The following is a 15,415-nucleotide window of genomic DNA, read 5'->3' on the forward strand; positions in this document are numbered from 1 at the left end:
AGATGTGAAGAACCACAGAGTGATGAACTATCAGTCTAGATGTAAAGAACCACAGAGTGATGGACTATCAGTCTAGATGTGAAGAACCACAGAGTGATGGACTATCAGTCTAGATGTGAAGAACCACAGAGTGATGGACTATCAGTCTAGATGTGAAGAACCACAGAGTGATGAACTATCAGTCTAGATGTGAAGAACCACAGAGTGATGAACTATCAGTCTAGAAGTGAAGAACCACAGAGTGATGAACTATCAGTCTAGATGTGAAGAACCACAGAGTGATGGACTATCAGTCTAGAAGTGAAGAACCACAGAGTGATGACCTATCAGTCTAGATGTGAAGAACCACAGAGTGATGAACTATCAGTCTAGAAGTGAAGAACCACAGAGTGATGAACTATCAGTCTAGATGTGAAGAACCACAGAGTGATGAACTATCAGTCTAGAAGTGAAGAACCACAGAGTGATGAACTATCAGTCTAGAAGTGAAGAACCACAGAGTGATGAACTATCAGTCTAGATGTGAAGAACCACAGAGTGATGAACTATCAGTCTAGATGTGAAGAACCACAGAGTGATGACCTATCAGTCTAGATGTGAAGAACCACAGAGTGATGGACTATCAGTCTAGAAGTGAAGAACCACAGAGTGATGAACTATCAGTCTAGATGTGAAGAACCACAGAGTGATGAATTATCAGTCTAGAAGTGAAGAACCACAGAGTGATGAACTATCAGTCTAGATGTGAAGAACCACAGAGTGATGAACTATCAGTCTAGAAGTGAAGAACCACAGAGTGATGAACTATCAGTCTAGATGTGAAGAACCACAGAGTGATGAACTATCAGTCTAGAAGTGAAGAACCACAGAGTGATGAACTATCAGTCTAGATGTGAAGAACCACAGAGTGATGGACTATCAGTCTAGATGTGAAGAACCACGGAGTGATGGACTATCAGTCTAGATGTGAAGAACCACAGAGTGATGATTGATCAGTCTAGATGTGAAGAACCACAGAGTGATGAATTATCAGTCTAGATGTGAAGAACCACAGAGTGATGGACTATCAGTCTAGATGTGAAGAACCACAGAGTGATGGACTATCAGTCTAGATGTGAAGAACCACAGAGTGATGATTGATCAGTCTAGATGTGAAGAACCACAGAGTGATGAACTATCAGTCTAGATGTGAAGAACCACAGAGTGATGGATTATCAGTCTAGATGTGAAGAACCACAGAGTGATGAACTATCAGTCTAGAAGTGAAGAACCACAGAGTGATGAATTATCAGTCTAGATGTGAAGAACCACAGAGTGATGAACTATCAGTCTAGATGTGAAGAACCACAGAGTGATGGATTATCAGTCTAGATGTGAAGAACCACAGAGTGATGAACTATCAGTCTAGAAGTGAAGAACCACAGAGTGATGAACTATCAGTCTAGATGTGAAGAACCACAGAGTGATGAACTATCAGTCTAGATGTGAAGAACCACAGAGTGATGAACTATCAGTCTAGAAGTGAAGAACCACAGAGTGATGAACTATCAGTCTAGATGTGAAGAACCACAGAGTGATGGACTATCAGTCTAGATGTGAAGAACCACAGAGTGATGAACTATCAGTCTAGATGTAAAGAACCACAGAGTGATGGACTATCAGTCTAGATGTGAAGAACCACAGAGTGATGGACTATCAGTCTAGATGTGAAGAACCACAGAGTGATGAACTATCAGTCTAGATGTGAAGAACCACAGAGTGATGGACTATCAGTCTAGATGTGAAGAACCACAGAGTGATGGACTATCAGTCTAGAAGTGAAGAACCACAGAGTGATGAACTATCAGTCTAGAAGTGAAGAACCACAGAGTGATGAACTATCAGTCTAGATGTGAAGAACCACAGAGTGATGGACTATCAGTCTAGAAGTGAAGAACCACAGAGTGATGAACTATCAGTCTAGAAGTGAAGAACCACAGAGTGATGGACTATCAGTCTAGAAGTGAAGAACCACAGAGTGATGGTTGATCAGTCTAAATGTGAAGAACCACAGAGTGATGGACTATCAGTCTAGAAGTGAAGAACCACAGAGTGATGGTTGATCACGGCAGCGGTGGGAGGCAGCGCCACGCCGCGCTGGGCGGTGGGGGGCGCTGTCTCCCAACAAAGGGGTTCAAGAGTCTGCAACTTTCTCACAATCAGAATCTTTCTTTATCCTGGAGAAATCCGAAGAGCTATGAAGCACCTTTAGTTGTATCACACGAGGGGCGGGTAATGAAGTTACAACGACAGACGAAACAAAACAACGACAGGAGTGCAAAGTGTCGGTAAGGTAAGCAAATCACTAAACATAAATGCATAACATAGATAAATCATATATTTAAGGCCTCGACACAGAGGCGTTGTCTTTCTGTTTGTCTATGTGTGTGTCTCTCTGTGTGTATTTCTCTCTGCTTGTGTGTCTGTCTGTGTGTCTCTATGTGTGTGTCTTTCTGTGTGTGTGTCTCTCTCTCTGTGTCTCTCTGCGTGTCTCTGTGTGTTTCTCTCTGTGTCTCTCTCTCTGTGTCTCTCTGTGTCTCTGTGTGTGTCTCTCTCTGTTTGTCTCTATGTGTGTCTCTCTGTGTGTCTCTGTGTGTGTGTCTCTCTCTCTGTGTTTGTCTATGTGTGTCTCTCTCTGTCTCTGTGTGTGTCTCTCTCTCTGTTTGTCTCTGTGTGACTCTCTCTCTGTGTGTCTCTCTCTATGTGTGTCTCTCTCTGTGTGTCTCTGTGTGTGTCTCTCTATGTTTGTCTCTGTGTGTGTCTCTGTGTGTGTCTCTCTGTATGTGTCTCTCTCTGTGTGTCTCTCTCTGTGTGTCTCTGTGTGTGTCTCTCTCTGCGTGTGTGTCTGTCTGTGTGTCTCTCTGTGTGTGTCTCTCTCTGTGTGTCTTTCTTTGTGTGTCTCTCTCTGCTGGTGTGTCTGTCTGTGTGTCTCCGTGTCTGTGTTTTGTCTCTCAAATTTAGCCATCTTTGGAGGAACGTAATCAACCAGGTAGGGTGTTGACTGTTTTGTTGGCCGACTCTCTGTGTTGTATTGCATTATATTTCTAAGTTTAATATGTTTGTTTTCTCATTCATTCTTACCTGATGATGGTTGCTTGTGTTGCAATCGAAGCGGCGTATTCTATTATTTAATGTATTTTCTTTCTACGTGACTTTACCGAAAGAACCAAAGAGTAAATGATATCCTGTAAATTGCTAAGTACTGTACAGCAAATCCCAACATTGGCCAAGGCAGCAGAACAACAGCAAAGCAGTCCCATACCACGCCAAGGCAGTCCCTCAATCATGCCACGGAGTGAATATTCCCGCAGGGAACACTCTGACGCCAGTGCTGGTGGGAGCCCTCAGTCAAGGTGGTGCCGTGACAGTGGTGCGAACAGTGCCGGATTATACTCGTAGCTACACAAGTAGCTACACATGTAGTAGCTACTACATGTGTAGCTACTACATATAGTAGCTACTACATATGTAGTAGCTACTACATGTGTAGCTACTACATATAGTAGCTACTACATATGTAGTAGCTACTACATGTGTAGCTACTACATATAGTAGCTACTACATATGTAGTAGCTACTACATGTGTAGCTACTTGTGTAGCTACGAGTATAATCCGGCACTGTTCGCACCACTGTCACGGCACCACCTTGACTGAGGGCTCCCACCAGCACTGGCGTCAGAGTGTTCCCTGCGGGAATATTCACTCCGTGGCATGATTGAGGGACTGCCTTGGCGTGGTATGGGACTGCTTTGCTGTTGTTCTGCTGCCTTGGCCAATGTTGGGATTTGCTGTACAGTACTTAGCAATTTACAGGATATCATTTACTCTTTGGTTCTTTCGGTAAAGTCACGTAGAAAGAAAATACATTAAATAATAGAATACGCCGCTTCGATTGCAACACAAGCAACCATCATCAGGTAAGAAGTAGTAGCTACTACACGTGTAGTAGCTACTACACGCGTAGTAGCTACACAAGTAGTAGCAGCTACTACACATGTAGTAGCTACTACATATCTGTAGCTACTTATGTAGCTATTACATGTGTAGTAGCTACTACATGTGTAGTAGCTACTACACATGGAGCAGAGCCCCCCCCCCACTCCTCTAGAGAGTAGGTGGTGGGGGGTCTCGTGATCGAGTCACAACGCGGTGCGTGGATCGTGCAGGGCGCGCTGAGTCACGCGCGGTTCGAGTTGGTCACGGGGCCACCGCAGCAGCAGCGGTGCCGCAATTCACGCGTAGGGAGTGGTAGCAGGGAGGGGGGTAGAGAGTGGGGGGCGGTGAGTGGGGGATGGCGGTGAGTGGGGGGTGGTGGCGGGGAGTGGGGGGTGGTGAGTGGAGGGCCAGGTCACTTCTGACATAGAGCTCATACCTCACTCTGTGGGCTTCATCCGGTATTTAATAGTTTCGTTGTTTTTAGTGTTGGGGTCTTTCGTTGTTAGTTGTGCAATCCGCACGTGACAGGTGAAGGATGTAGCACGGCGAGGTGGTGGCCGCTGGCACGTGAGACGCGTCGCGTACAAACGCTGTCACTGCAAACGTAATTGGGGCACCGCTGCCTCTCCGCTGCTAGATGGACCTCTGCCCATCGTCTCGGCCCGTGTCCTCCCCACGTGGCGCTGCTGCTGCTGCACAGCGCACGGCACCGAGGTCAGCAAATACATAATTCTGCATGAGAAACAAAGTGTCGCTCGCTGGAGGGATTGACAGATGGACGGACACGTGCTAGTCAATGATTAACAAAACAAAATAAGTCACCACTCAGACGCAACTCCTCTCGCCGCACGGTCACGGATGCGGCCATGGGAAGGTGAATGGTCGGCACACCCTGGGCTTTCAATCCACAGACCACAGGTTCGAACTCCCGGCGCGGCAGTCGAAACGATGGACGAATTATTGTTATTCCCCGCTTAGCAGTGTAAGTGGGTACACCACTATTAGGTTGCATGCAGTGTGGTCAGGTGCGGCTACTCCGTCTTCTTGCAAGACGTTTGGCCAGCATGAGCGAGGAGCCCAAATCACCTTCAAGTGGAGGCCCTTCTGCCACCTGTGGCAGCGGCAAGTATTTGCAGGGCTGCGCCTTTAAATATTAGACAAAATAAGCATCTGTGTCATTGTGGAGAAGTCCAATTAAATAAGAGGTCAATGTCTCATTCTCATATCTGTCCATCCACATAAAAAAGTTAATTACACATCCCATCGGCCTTCTAGCAGTGCATAATTTCAGTTTGACAGACCGTGTCTCATCAGCAAAGGCTGGCTTGAATCAATGCTGGTGAACTGGCGATCTCACAGGCACGGCAGTCTCCACTGGTAGGCCAGTGAGGACCTCACCATCCACGACAGAGGATGCCCTGCAACACCTCTCGATCTGTGTTCACCACAACTCCACACAGCCCCCTGCGTCATCACGATGCCCATATGCCTCATCATCATCATCGTCGTCGTCGTCGTCAGCAGCAGCCATGACCAATCCACTGCTGGATGAATGCCTCTTTAAGCCACCGCCGCCACCTACCACGATCCTGGGATACAACGACCCATCACCCCGGCACCTGCACGAGATCGAACCGATCTGATCGCTGCATCTCACCGGGGGACGTCCTCTCTCCATGTTTTGTTCTGAATCTTCAAGCTCAACGGCTGTGGCGAGAAGGCGCCGCTCACGGGGAAGTTTGCTCACCGCCGTGCGGTCTCTCGCCTGGCACTGGGTCCCTCCAAAGCCTCCGACGTGACCACGACCATCCTTGAACACTTGAACGTATCCCGAGCAGGCCTGAGGATTAAATCGTCGTTGAGGCTGTGGGCGAATCAACACGCACAGTGTTGGGAGGCCAGATAGAGAGCGTGCACCCACGAATTAGCAAATTGCCGCATTAATCATTTTTGCCTTTTATTACTTTACCAAGTAATACTTTTTTTTTCAGGCACTCACCGATCATTGAGAGTAATTGAGAATTCCCAAAGCCTCGCTAACGGTGCCCAGCGTCCTGTGGCGTGTCTGGGATGGGGTTGGGGGGGTCGGGGAGGGGGTCACCTCTGGAAGTGCGTTCCCCGATCGATGCGGCAGACTTGATATTAAACCCTGACAAAAAGTGCCGTTTATTTGCGATCGACCTCCGGCAGTTCCCCACACGCTGCTTAGTCGATGCGCAATTAAATGAACGCGCGTCCAAATTGTGTTTTAGCGAGAGCCATCAAGGAATAAGCCGCCGCAGTGGACGCGATCTATAAAAACACGTTCCGTGACCTCGCACAAACGACACGTGGATTTTTTGACATTGAGGAATTTCGTGGAATATTTGTGTTGTGTATTGTTGTTGTTCTAATGCATTTGCGGTTGCTGTGTCTCAGCAGTTTTGAGGCAGCGGGGCTGTCAGATGAAGACAAGACGCTGCCTGGCTTCTCGTGTGACCTTCGTGCATGCAGATGAGATCTCGCTGGGAGACACGGACGCGTTTTCCACGAGGTGTCCACGTCCCTCCATGAAGGACGATTCGGGCAGAAGAGCTTTCCGAGGCTCGGCGGTCACGATCTCGAACCCTGCCTCCTGCTGATGACGCTGCAACGACATCATGGAGTTGGGGCGGTCACTGCTTTTTGCAGAGATTTGCGGTTCGGGATCGGCTGGCCGCCCTGGTTAATACTGCATGCGTATTAACGATAAAGTCGTGGCTATCTGTTTCACGGTGGATGCTAAATATCCCGTGACGTCGTTCGGAAGAGTAAGCCAATGTATGTGCTGGCGTTACAGTCTAGATCAGGGGCGTGCGGTCAGAGGAGGCAGGGAGGCAGAGCCTCACCTGTCATACTCCAATGAAAACAGCTGTTACGAAAAGTAAAAAAAAAGAATAATCAAATAAAATAAATATTAAGATTTTTCCACTGATCTGTGTTATGAATGCCATTTTTGTACGATTCCAATTATTTTAATAGTCAAAATTGCTAAATTTGCGGAGCTCCACTGCAAATACAGGAAGAGACGAGAGGGGAGGCAGCGACGAGGTCAGCCTCTCCTCTGATTGCGCAACCCCTCAGTAACTGAATGGAGCACGGGCAATAAGCACGTGCCTGTTACTATCTCAGTATGTCACCAATGTAATATTTGTAGACCCCTTCATTTCATGTCCTCGCCTTCCATACTCCAGGTAACTTATTTCACGTATGTGTATCAAGATATTTAGGCTCGCTGGTCTCGTCATGAAACTGCAATGAAAAAGCACCAGGGGAGGCAGCTATCACATCTGCCTCACTGAGGGGGACGTGTCTAATACGCCCCCCTCAGTGAGGCCACGCCTCCCTCCGTGAGGCCACGCCCCCCTCTGTGTGAATCTGGCTTTGACACTAGCCAGTGCCTCCCCAGCCATTGACCTCACCGCACGTCACAGGTCTAGATATGTCAAAACAAATACTTCCCAACTACTCAGTTGGAATCAAAGCAGACCAACATCTCCCCCTACTGAGAACCCACGGGAGGCCGCGTTAAACACAGCAAGGCCTTGCTTCGCGATGCTCGACTTGCGCCATATGAATGGCACGAATGACAAGGGCTACATGATGATTGTTATCATTATCCCACTGAGCGTGTTCTGGTGAATCATTGCGCACATTCTCACCTGGGAATTGGTCCAAATTGGACATCTGGTGCCCGGCAAATCTTTGAAACCATTTGTTGGGATTTTTTTTTCAAAAGCTTCAAATGATTTATGGAGGGTCTTGGCAAAACCCATTTTTTTGAAGTGTTGTTAACTTGACCTTTAGATCCAACGACCCTAAAATCAATAGTGGGCCGGCGGGGTAACGCGGGGAGGCGTCAACGACGCCAGGATTAGTGGGGGGGGGACGGAGGAGGCATCGCGACACGAGGTTAGTGACGCGTATGTGCACAGCGGAACACACACACACACGTGCATGTGTGCGTTCATCGGAAATCCCATCTCCAGCGTAAATGTGAGCAAATATTTTAGCTCCCAATTTTTTTTGTGTGTCTAGCTCTCTCTCTCACATCAAACGGACAACAGGTCCTCCGTTTAGCACGTGGAATGTTGGCAGCAGTGTCGGTCGCAAGCTGCTATTTCTGGCCAGAGCAGCAGTTCGCATGCAACGGATGGTTTTGCCAGGACGGTGCCAGCGCCCGGCCACCTTTGTCTCCTCAGTGCTGCTGTTGTATACCCGGGGAAACTTATTTTAGGCTGAGGTGACGTCGGGGAAGCCCAGGTGTTGTTCAGACATCAGTTTACCCTGCTGTTGCGATGGCCCACTCTGCATTGTTAACTGAACAAGCTGTGCACGTCAAAATGTATCTGCCGATGACTACGCAATCAATAGTAGACGCTTTACGTATTGGTCTTCGCCATACGCATATATCGCCACATTGTTGCAGGGATTATCTGGTGTTTTTGTTACTATGCGAGCAAGACATTATAACTTGACTTTTAATTAAATATGTAATATATTATTGAAGGGTTTGTCGGTTACTCAGTCGCTACTATTAATTCAACTACATTATTCACATGCCGATTAAAAAGCTGGGAATCAGAAAATGTTTAAAACGTTATTCTCATCAGCCCCCATGGTGTAAACAATTACAGCCTCCGACTCTCCAATCTATCGCTCTACTTGCCTCACTATTTCTCTGCTATGAAGAAGGATCATTGCCAGAAACGTCACCTATTATCTATGCCTAAGGCCATACACACACGCAGTGTTTTTGTGGTCATGTCCCGTCGACTAAGATCACCCTCAGCTCACTCTGTGGCAGGGTGCGTGCATCGTTCAAACGCAGGTCTTGACAAGTCGCACGCGAACTCACAGCACGTATGTACGCGTGCATGTTTAAACTTCTTTCGCACTGCACGTAGCCAACCGTGCCAATCGGAGGTACGGAGGTCAGGACAACACAAACGAACCGCAGGAACCACACATGACGACCGGCTTCATTCAAACTGATGTCTAATTAGGATCACTTTTAATAATGCATGGCACTTTAATGTGCACTCTGCATGGGTAAAAAGAGTGCTTGACACGGCACATTGCATGAATTAACAAATATGAATTTCTCTTTGGTTCTTTCGGTAAAGTCACGTAGAAAATAAAATAAAATAATAAATGAATACGACGTTTCGGTTGCAACACAAGTAACCATCATCAGGTAAGAATGAAAGATAAAATACAAACACGGAAACAACACAGGCAGACGCACATGCAGAGAGAGAGAGACACACAAAGACACACCGAGCGAGACACGCACCAAGATAAAACACAGACACAGCAACAACACAGGCAGACATACATGCAGAGAGAGACACACACCACATTTAGACTCAACATGCATTCAGAGTATTCAGCAGCTAAAAATTGCCACTTCGTTCAGCTATCATTTGTGGCCAGGTCGTTTCTCTAAAGACCTATATAGCTCAGTGGGCCTTACCTGGTGAAATAAAAAAAACATATTTAGTTTTATTTAATAGTTTTGGTTTCGTGAGCTGACGGGCTCAGCTTGCTGGACATAAACAAACCAAACTCAACTTTGTTGAACGCGTAGGCTTTGGCGACCAATATTATCCATAATAGAGGTTTTTGGGTTAGATCCCGTAAATATAAATCTGTCGTGAAACCCGCCACCATCCAACACAGCCAATTAGTAAGATTTGTCACGTAAACAAAACATGGCAATTCGTGACTAGTACAGCACACCGCTTGTGTGTTGGAGAGTAAACCCACTACAACGTTTACAATTCTAGTACCGTGACGTTTCGCCGGTAATTACTACCAGCATCATCAGGCGACAGCCACAGAGTTGTGGAGAAATCCTCCTCCTCTTCCGGCCTTAAATAGAAGGATTCATGTGATGTCATCACTTGTGAACCAATCAGTTGCGAAGCCCAGAGGGGCGGGTGTTGTGGGGGGGGTAAACTCCACTTTGGTTTTCCCTCAACGCAGCCAATTATCGCACTCTAAGGATGCAGTTCCCCACATTTGGCCGTAAGGGAAAGTGTCCGCGGAACTGTTGCAGGTTCTTCCATTGCATTCACAAAACACCAGGTCCCCCTATAGCCCATCGCACGCGCACACACGCCGACGTTGAGATTAGTTCATGCAAAACGTTATTAAGGCAGTAGCTTAAAGCTGGCTCGGGAAACCCCCAGGTTCGTCCTGTGCATGTGTAATGTTAGCTGCGCACGTGCAAAGCCATTGCAACTATTTTACAAACTGTAAACTCAACGTTGGCTCGTGCTGGTTGTGTGTGTTCGTCTCCCCGTCACATCGTAGATCTCACATGTCACGAGATGTACGATCCCATATAAGCACCCTGTTGAAAGACGATCCCATATAGCGACCCTGTTGAAAGATGATGATGGCATTCAACAGCTCCGGTGGTGATGGGGCGGTGCCGGCGCCGCACGGAGGGATGGAGGATGGCACCGTGCGCTGAGCGGCGGCTCTGCGTTCATCTCTGCCTTTTAATCGCGTCGGTTCAGTTGGAGTTTCAGTGCAGAGGAAATGCGTGGTCGGGTGGATGGGATGTGTGCGTGTGGTGGGAGACGTTTTGGTGGGAAAGATGCGTGGGTGGGAGGGTCGCGTTGGTGGGTGGTATGTTGGAGGTAGGATGGATGCTGATGAACACAGAGAACAATGGTCGTTCTTAATCTCGTCTGCTTCGTAACTGACATTTATCAGCACGATTGTCCGTGTTGATAAAACAAGGAAGTAAATACAATACAGTATTTTGAATTGTTACCCTAATTAGTTGGCTTATAAATAAGCCCTTGATGGTGTACTTGCAAGAGAAACTGTATACTAGCTAGACAAACGGTGTAGTGCTAGCAGCTAGATTTGCGATGTGAGCGTGATTTTGCCGTGCGATGTCATTAGCCCATTTGGGGCGTGCAAAGTCCAGTATATCCTGGTGGAAGCGCTCGCCTTGCCCCTCGAGTACGCTTCCATGTTCTCCTTTAATTTATCAAGATGAGCATCAAGGATATGGACTTTGAGGGACATCATACAGCCCATTGTACCGTAGTTCTTCACCAGAGTCTCAACCAGCTCCACATAGTTTTCGACCTTGTGATTGCCCAGGAAGCCACGAACCACTGCGACAAAGCTGTTCCAAGCTGCTTTCTCCTTACTAGTGAGCTTCTTGGGGAATTCATTGCACTCCAGGATCTTCTTTATCTGTGGTCCGACGAAGACATCGGCTTTGACCTTTGCCTCAGACAGCTTAGGGAAGAAGTCTTGAAGGTACTTGAAGACTGTTGACTCCTTATCTACAGTTCTGACAAATTGTTTCATGAAGCCCAATTTGATGTGCAGTGGTGGCATCAGCACCAGTGGCTCCCACGGCTGCTCTCTCTCCAGAGGAGTGGGTATGGGGAGCTCATGGCAGTGTGGCACCGGGGCGATGGATGAAGGAAGGTCCGGATACATGATAGTAGGTGCATTTTTGCCAGTCCGACGTTTGGAAGGGTCCACCATGCAGAAGTAGCAGTTGCTTGAGTGGTCAGTGGGTTCCTGCCAAATTCTTGGGATAGCGAACTTCATGGCTCTCTTTTCCCTCTGTATCATCCTACAAAAAATAAATTTCACCCATGACTAATGTGTAAGAGATTCTCGCAACATTTTTCATACATGATATATTTTTTCAATAACATTGAAAATTGTAAAACATTTTAAAATTAAAAACTTTTTCAATTTTACTAATTTTAACACATTTTTTAGCATAATATTCTGAGCAACAATTGTCCATCTTACCTTCCAGAGTTTTTTTTGCATTGCTCGCAGGTGAAATAAGGTGCCCAGGGGTTGTCTTGATCCCCGACAGGCATGCCGAAAATAGCCTTGTAGGCCTCACACATCTTAGCAGATGCTTCCACAGAGTACTTTTTCGCTCTTGTCTTGATAAATTTGCCACAGACATAGCAAAATGCGTCTACCGGATGCTTGCAGCCTCTTGAAAAATGCAGATATGTATCCACTTAGGCAGCTGGAACTAAACTGAAAAGTTCTAGAATGTTCTAGAAGTTACTCCAAGTTTACTCAGCACTGAATCTATCTGGAATGTTCTGGAAAATAGGTACATTCCAAAATATCACTGTCCTGGTCACAAAAGCAAAGTTTTGTGGGGAATAATAGCCATTTTCTGTACTTTTGAGTCATTCGCATTTAGGAAATGACACTTACTACACAGGGACAAAAAAATGTTACAGTGTTATTAAAGCTGATCCTGGTGCGTGAGAAATATATTCAATTATCGATTTGTATACAGTACTGTATGTTGCAGGGACGAGTTTCAGATTTTTTTTTTAAAAATACATAAGATTTCGGATTCTTAACTACAATTTGATATTCTGTATATATATATATGTTTTCGGAGTTTCTATTTATTGACAGCACGTGCAATGTAAACAACGGAGTACCAGCCAAGGCACGGAACGCGTCCGCGTGGAGGACGTCCAACGAGGAAATGGAGCAATGAGAGCAGTTCGTGTGCAGGCGCCGGGTGGATCACAGCATCGCAGGGGAGGCCTTCATCCAGCAGTGGACTAACCAGCAGTGGCTGCTGATGACAATTCGGGGGGGGGGCTAATTGTTTTCAGGTAATCAGAGTGATTGGTTACGCCAATCACTCTGATATTGTCCACTCTATCTCTCTGGCCTTCGATGTGTGTGCTATGAAGAAGGGCCATTGCCCGAAACTTCCCTATGATAGATTATTTTTGTGAGACCTCACACTCCGTGTTAATGACACGCGTGTTGGCTGGTTTATTGTTAACTGTGCGTGTGCATCACTGCCAACGCCACAGCAGCAGCATAACCCAATAATTTGTTAAACTTTCTTAAGACTTTGCATGGTAGCACGGACCTCCTGCCTATGTCCCCGGATCTCCGTGTGTTCCTCTTTCTTCCTCGTGCAGTACCTCCAAGCTTGTTTGACATCCCTTCGGTTTGTCTTGTGTGTTTGTCGTTAATGACCACGGTTTTTGAGTTTTTTGAGCCACGTGTCGCAGCAGGCAATACCACGCCGATATAATTTGTTTTCCTTGGGGCAGACTGCTTTGCTAACTTTTATAATCAAGTGCAGCCAGCCGGGCTAGCCGGACTAATAGGGGGAGACGAACCTGGTACAGCGGTCTGAGAACTCTGACGAGCCGTTAAACTCATGAAACTCATGAAACTCAGTTGAAACACAACAACAGCAGCCCTATGTCACTATATTCGTATGCCCATGCATGTGTAGTGGTGATACGCGCTGGGGTAAGGATCGTGTGCCAGCGCGTAGTGATTGGCTGTGTGTCTTGGTGACGCGCGCTGACGGTGAAGGATCATGGGTCAGCGCGGGGTCATGGGTTATGAGGTAGTGATTGGCTGGGTATCGGTGACGCGCGCTGACAGCGGGGGGATCGTGTGGCAGCGCGTGGGGATTGGTCAACTAAGGGGGTGCTCACGTCGCGGTCCGCATATGCTCCGTCTCCCGGGAGCGGAGGCTATATAAGGCGGTGCGCGCAGGCGCACGGGGAGTTGGTGACCAGTGAAGACAGAAGACGGAGGAGGAAGAGATAGGGCCCTGAGGCACCTAGTCCCGCTGTCCTTGTGGGGACCGGGGCCCTGTGTGGCTCAGAGGCGGGACCTTGGGACCCGGGGCCGAACGTCCGTGTGAGGGCCGGCCCGCGGGACCCAGAGGTCGTGACCCACGCCCAAGCCGGGGTGGGTCTGTAGGCTCCACGGACGCTACGGGGCTGGAGTGCCCGTGAGCGTGCACCGTGAGCGAGTAGCGTGAGCCGTAGTAACCACACGTGTCAAGTGGAGTGTGTAGTGTGAGAAATAGTAACCACACGCGTCAAGTGGAATGTGCAGCGTGAGTTGTAGTGACCACACGTGTCAAGTGGAGTGTGTAGTGTGAGAAATAGTGACCACACGTGTTATTGTGGAAAGACAAGATTTAATAAAGTGTGCTACCCGTCAAGTGCTTTCCCGCCGTCATTCTGAATACTTCACATGTATAAGTGTATGTATGTCTTATTGCACGCACCAGTGCTGGTGTGTGTATAAATATGTAAATGAGGTTACAGGTGTGCCGATTCCCAGTGAGGGTGGAACGTTGGGACCCCGCGTCGTGTGACAAGGCCTGCGGATCAAGCCCATGGCTCTGTGCGCGTCCGCCAGCCACGTGGCACCTGCATTATTGATCACGCGGGTTCCATGTTACGTATTCATGTCTCTATATATGTACGTATGCCTGCGCGTTTATTCATGGCCGCGCGTCTGTAACTTTGATTGATTGGATTTAAATTTGTATGAACATCTGGCCTCGGTGGGCGGCAGTGTTCTGTCGCCGAATGCAGCGGAGCGACTTGACAGACGGGCATCTCGAGGGGGCGCCGGGCAGCAGCGCGTTCGCGGGGAGGAGCGGTGGCACGATGAGTCGAGCAACGTCCACGCGCCACTTCGTGCACCGAATCGCGTGCGTGGGTGTCTTCATTCTGCAGCAGCGGCAACAGCAGCGGCACCTTCAATACGAGACGCCGAACAGTGGCGATGCCGCCCTGGGGAGATTCCGAGCTGCGCCGGAGATCGCCACTGCAGCAAGCCCCGCGGCACCCTCACGGACCCCTCCGTTTACACCAAAGTGGCACCGATGGCTGCTGCTACTGTGGTGCTGGTGGTGGCTCATCATCTGTGCCGAGCCAGGTTCAAACGCGTCACGTATGAGCTGTTCGCGCGCTTGCTGGGTCGGGCATTCGGGTCAAGGCGAGGGGCACGGTTCCCTCCACAATCAGCAGCTCCCACAGCTCCCTCCACAATCAGCAGCTCCCACAGCTCCCTCCACAATCAACAGCTCCCACGGGGAGACTTTTCCAAAAATTTTCTCTCCAAATACGACCGAGAGGAAAAGATGAGGAAGGCGGAGAGAAAAATATAAATAAAATAAGTAAGCAGGCAATGTCTTCTTCGCATATCCGTCTCCACAAACCATTAAGAGGCGTTCTTAGGGGCCGTCTATAAATGACGTCACGCACCTAGGGGGGGAGGGGGGTCAGACATTTGTGACGATGTGTGACGATGTGTGACGAGGGGGGGAGGGGGGGTTTGAGAAATGTAAAGCGCAGCTTTAAGTATTAATTGAATAGAATTGTTATAACAACACTAAATTAGCTTAAATTTCATTATTAACTATTTGATTATTTAAATTTACTAAGGTCACCTTTTATTTATTCCATGAAGGAGCATTTTGCTTCTCCATGGGAGAATGGAGAAGCATACATTTTGTAAAATGTTTGAATGATTGTTATTAAACATATTTATTTTAATGATTCTACCAGGCCTTTTCATTCTGTGAAATGATAGATGGTTATAATTGTACTCTCCATTTTCTTC

The sequence above is a fragment of the Lampetra planeri genome, chromosome 46 (genome assembly GCF_965212315.1).
Source record: "Lampetra planeri chromosome 46, kcLamPlan1.2.h2, whole genome shotgun sequence".
Taxonomy (NCBI): domain Eukaryota; kingdom Metazoa; phylum Chordata; class Hyperoartia; order Petromyzontiformes; family Petromyzontidae; genus Lampetra; species Lampetra planeri.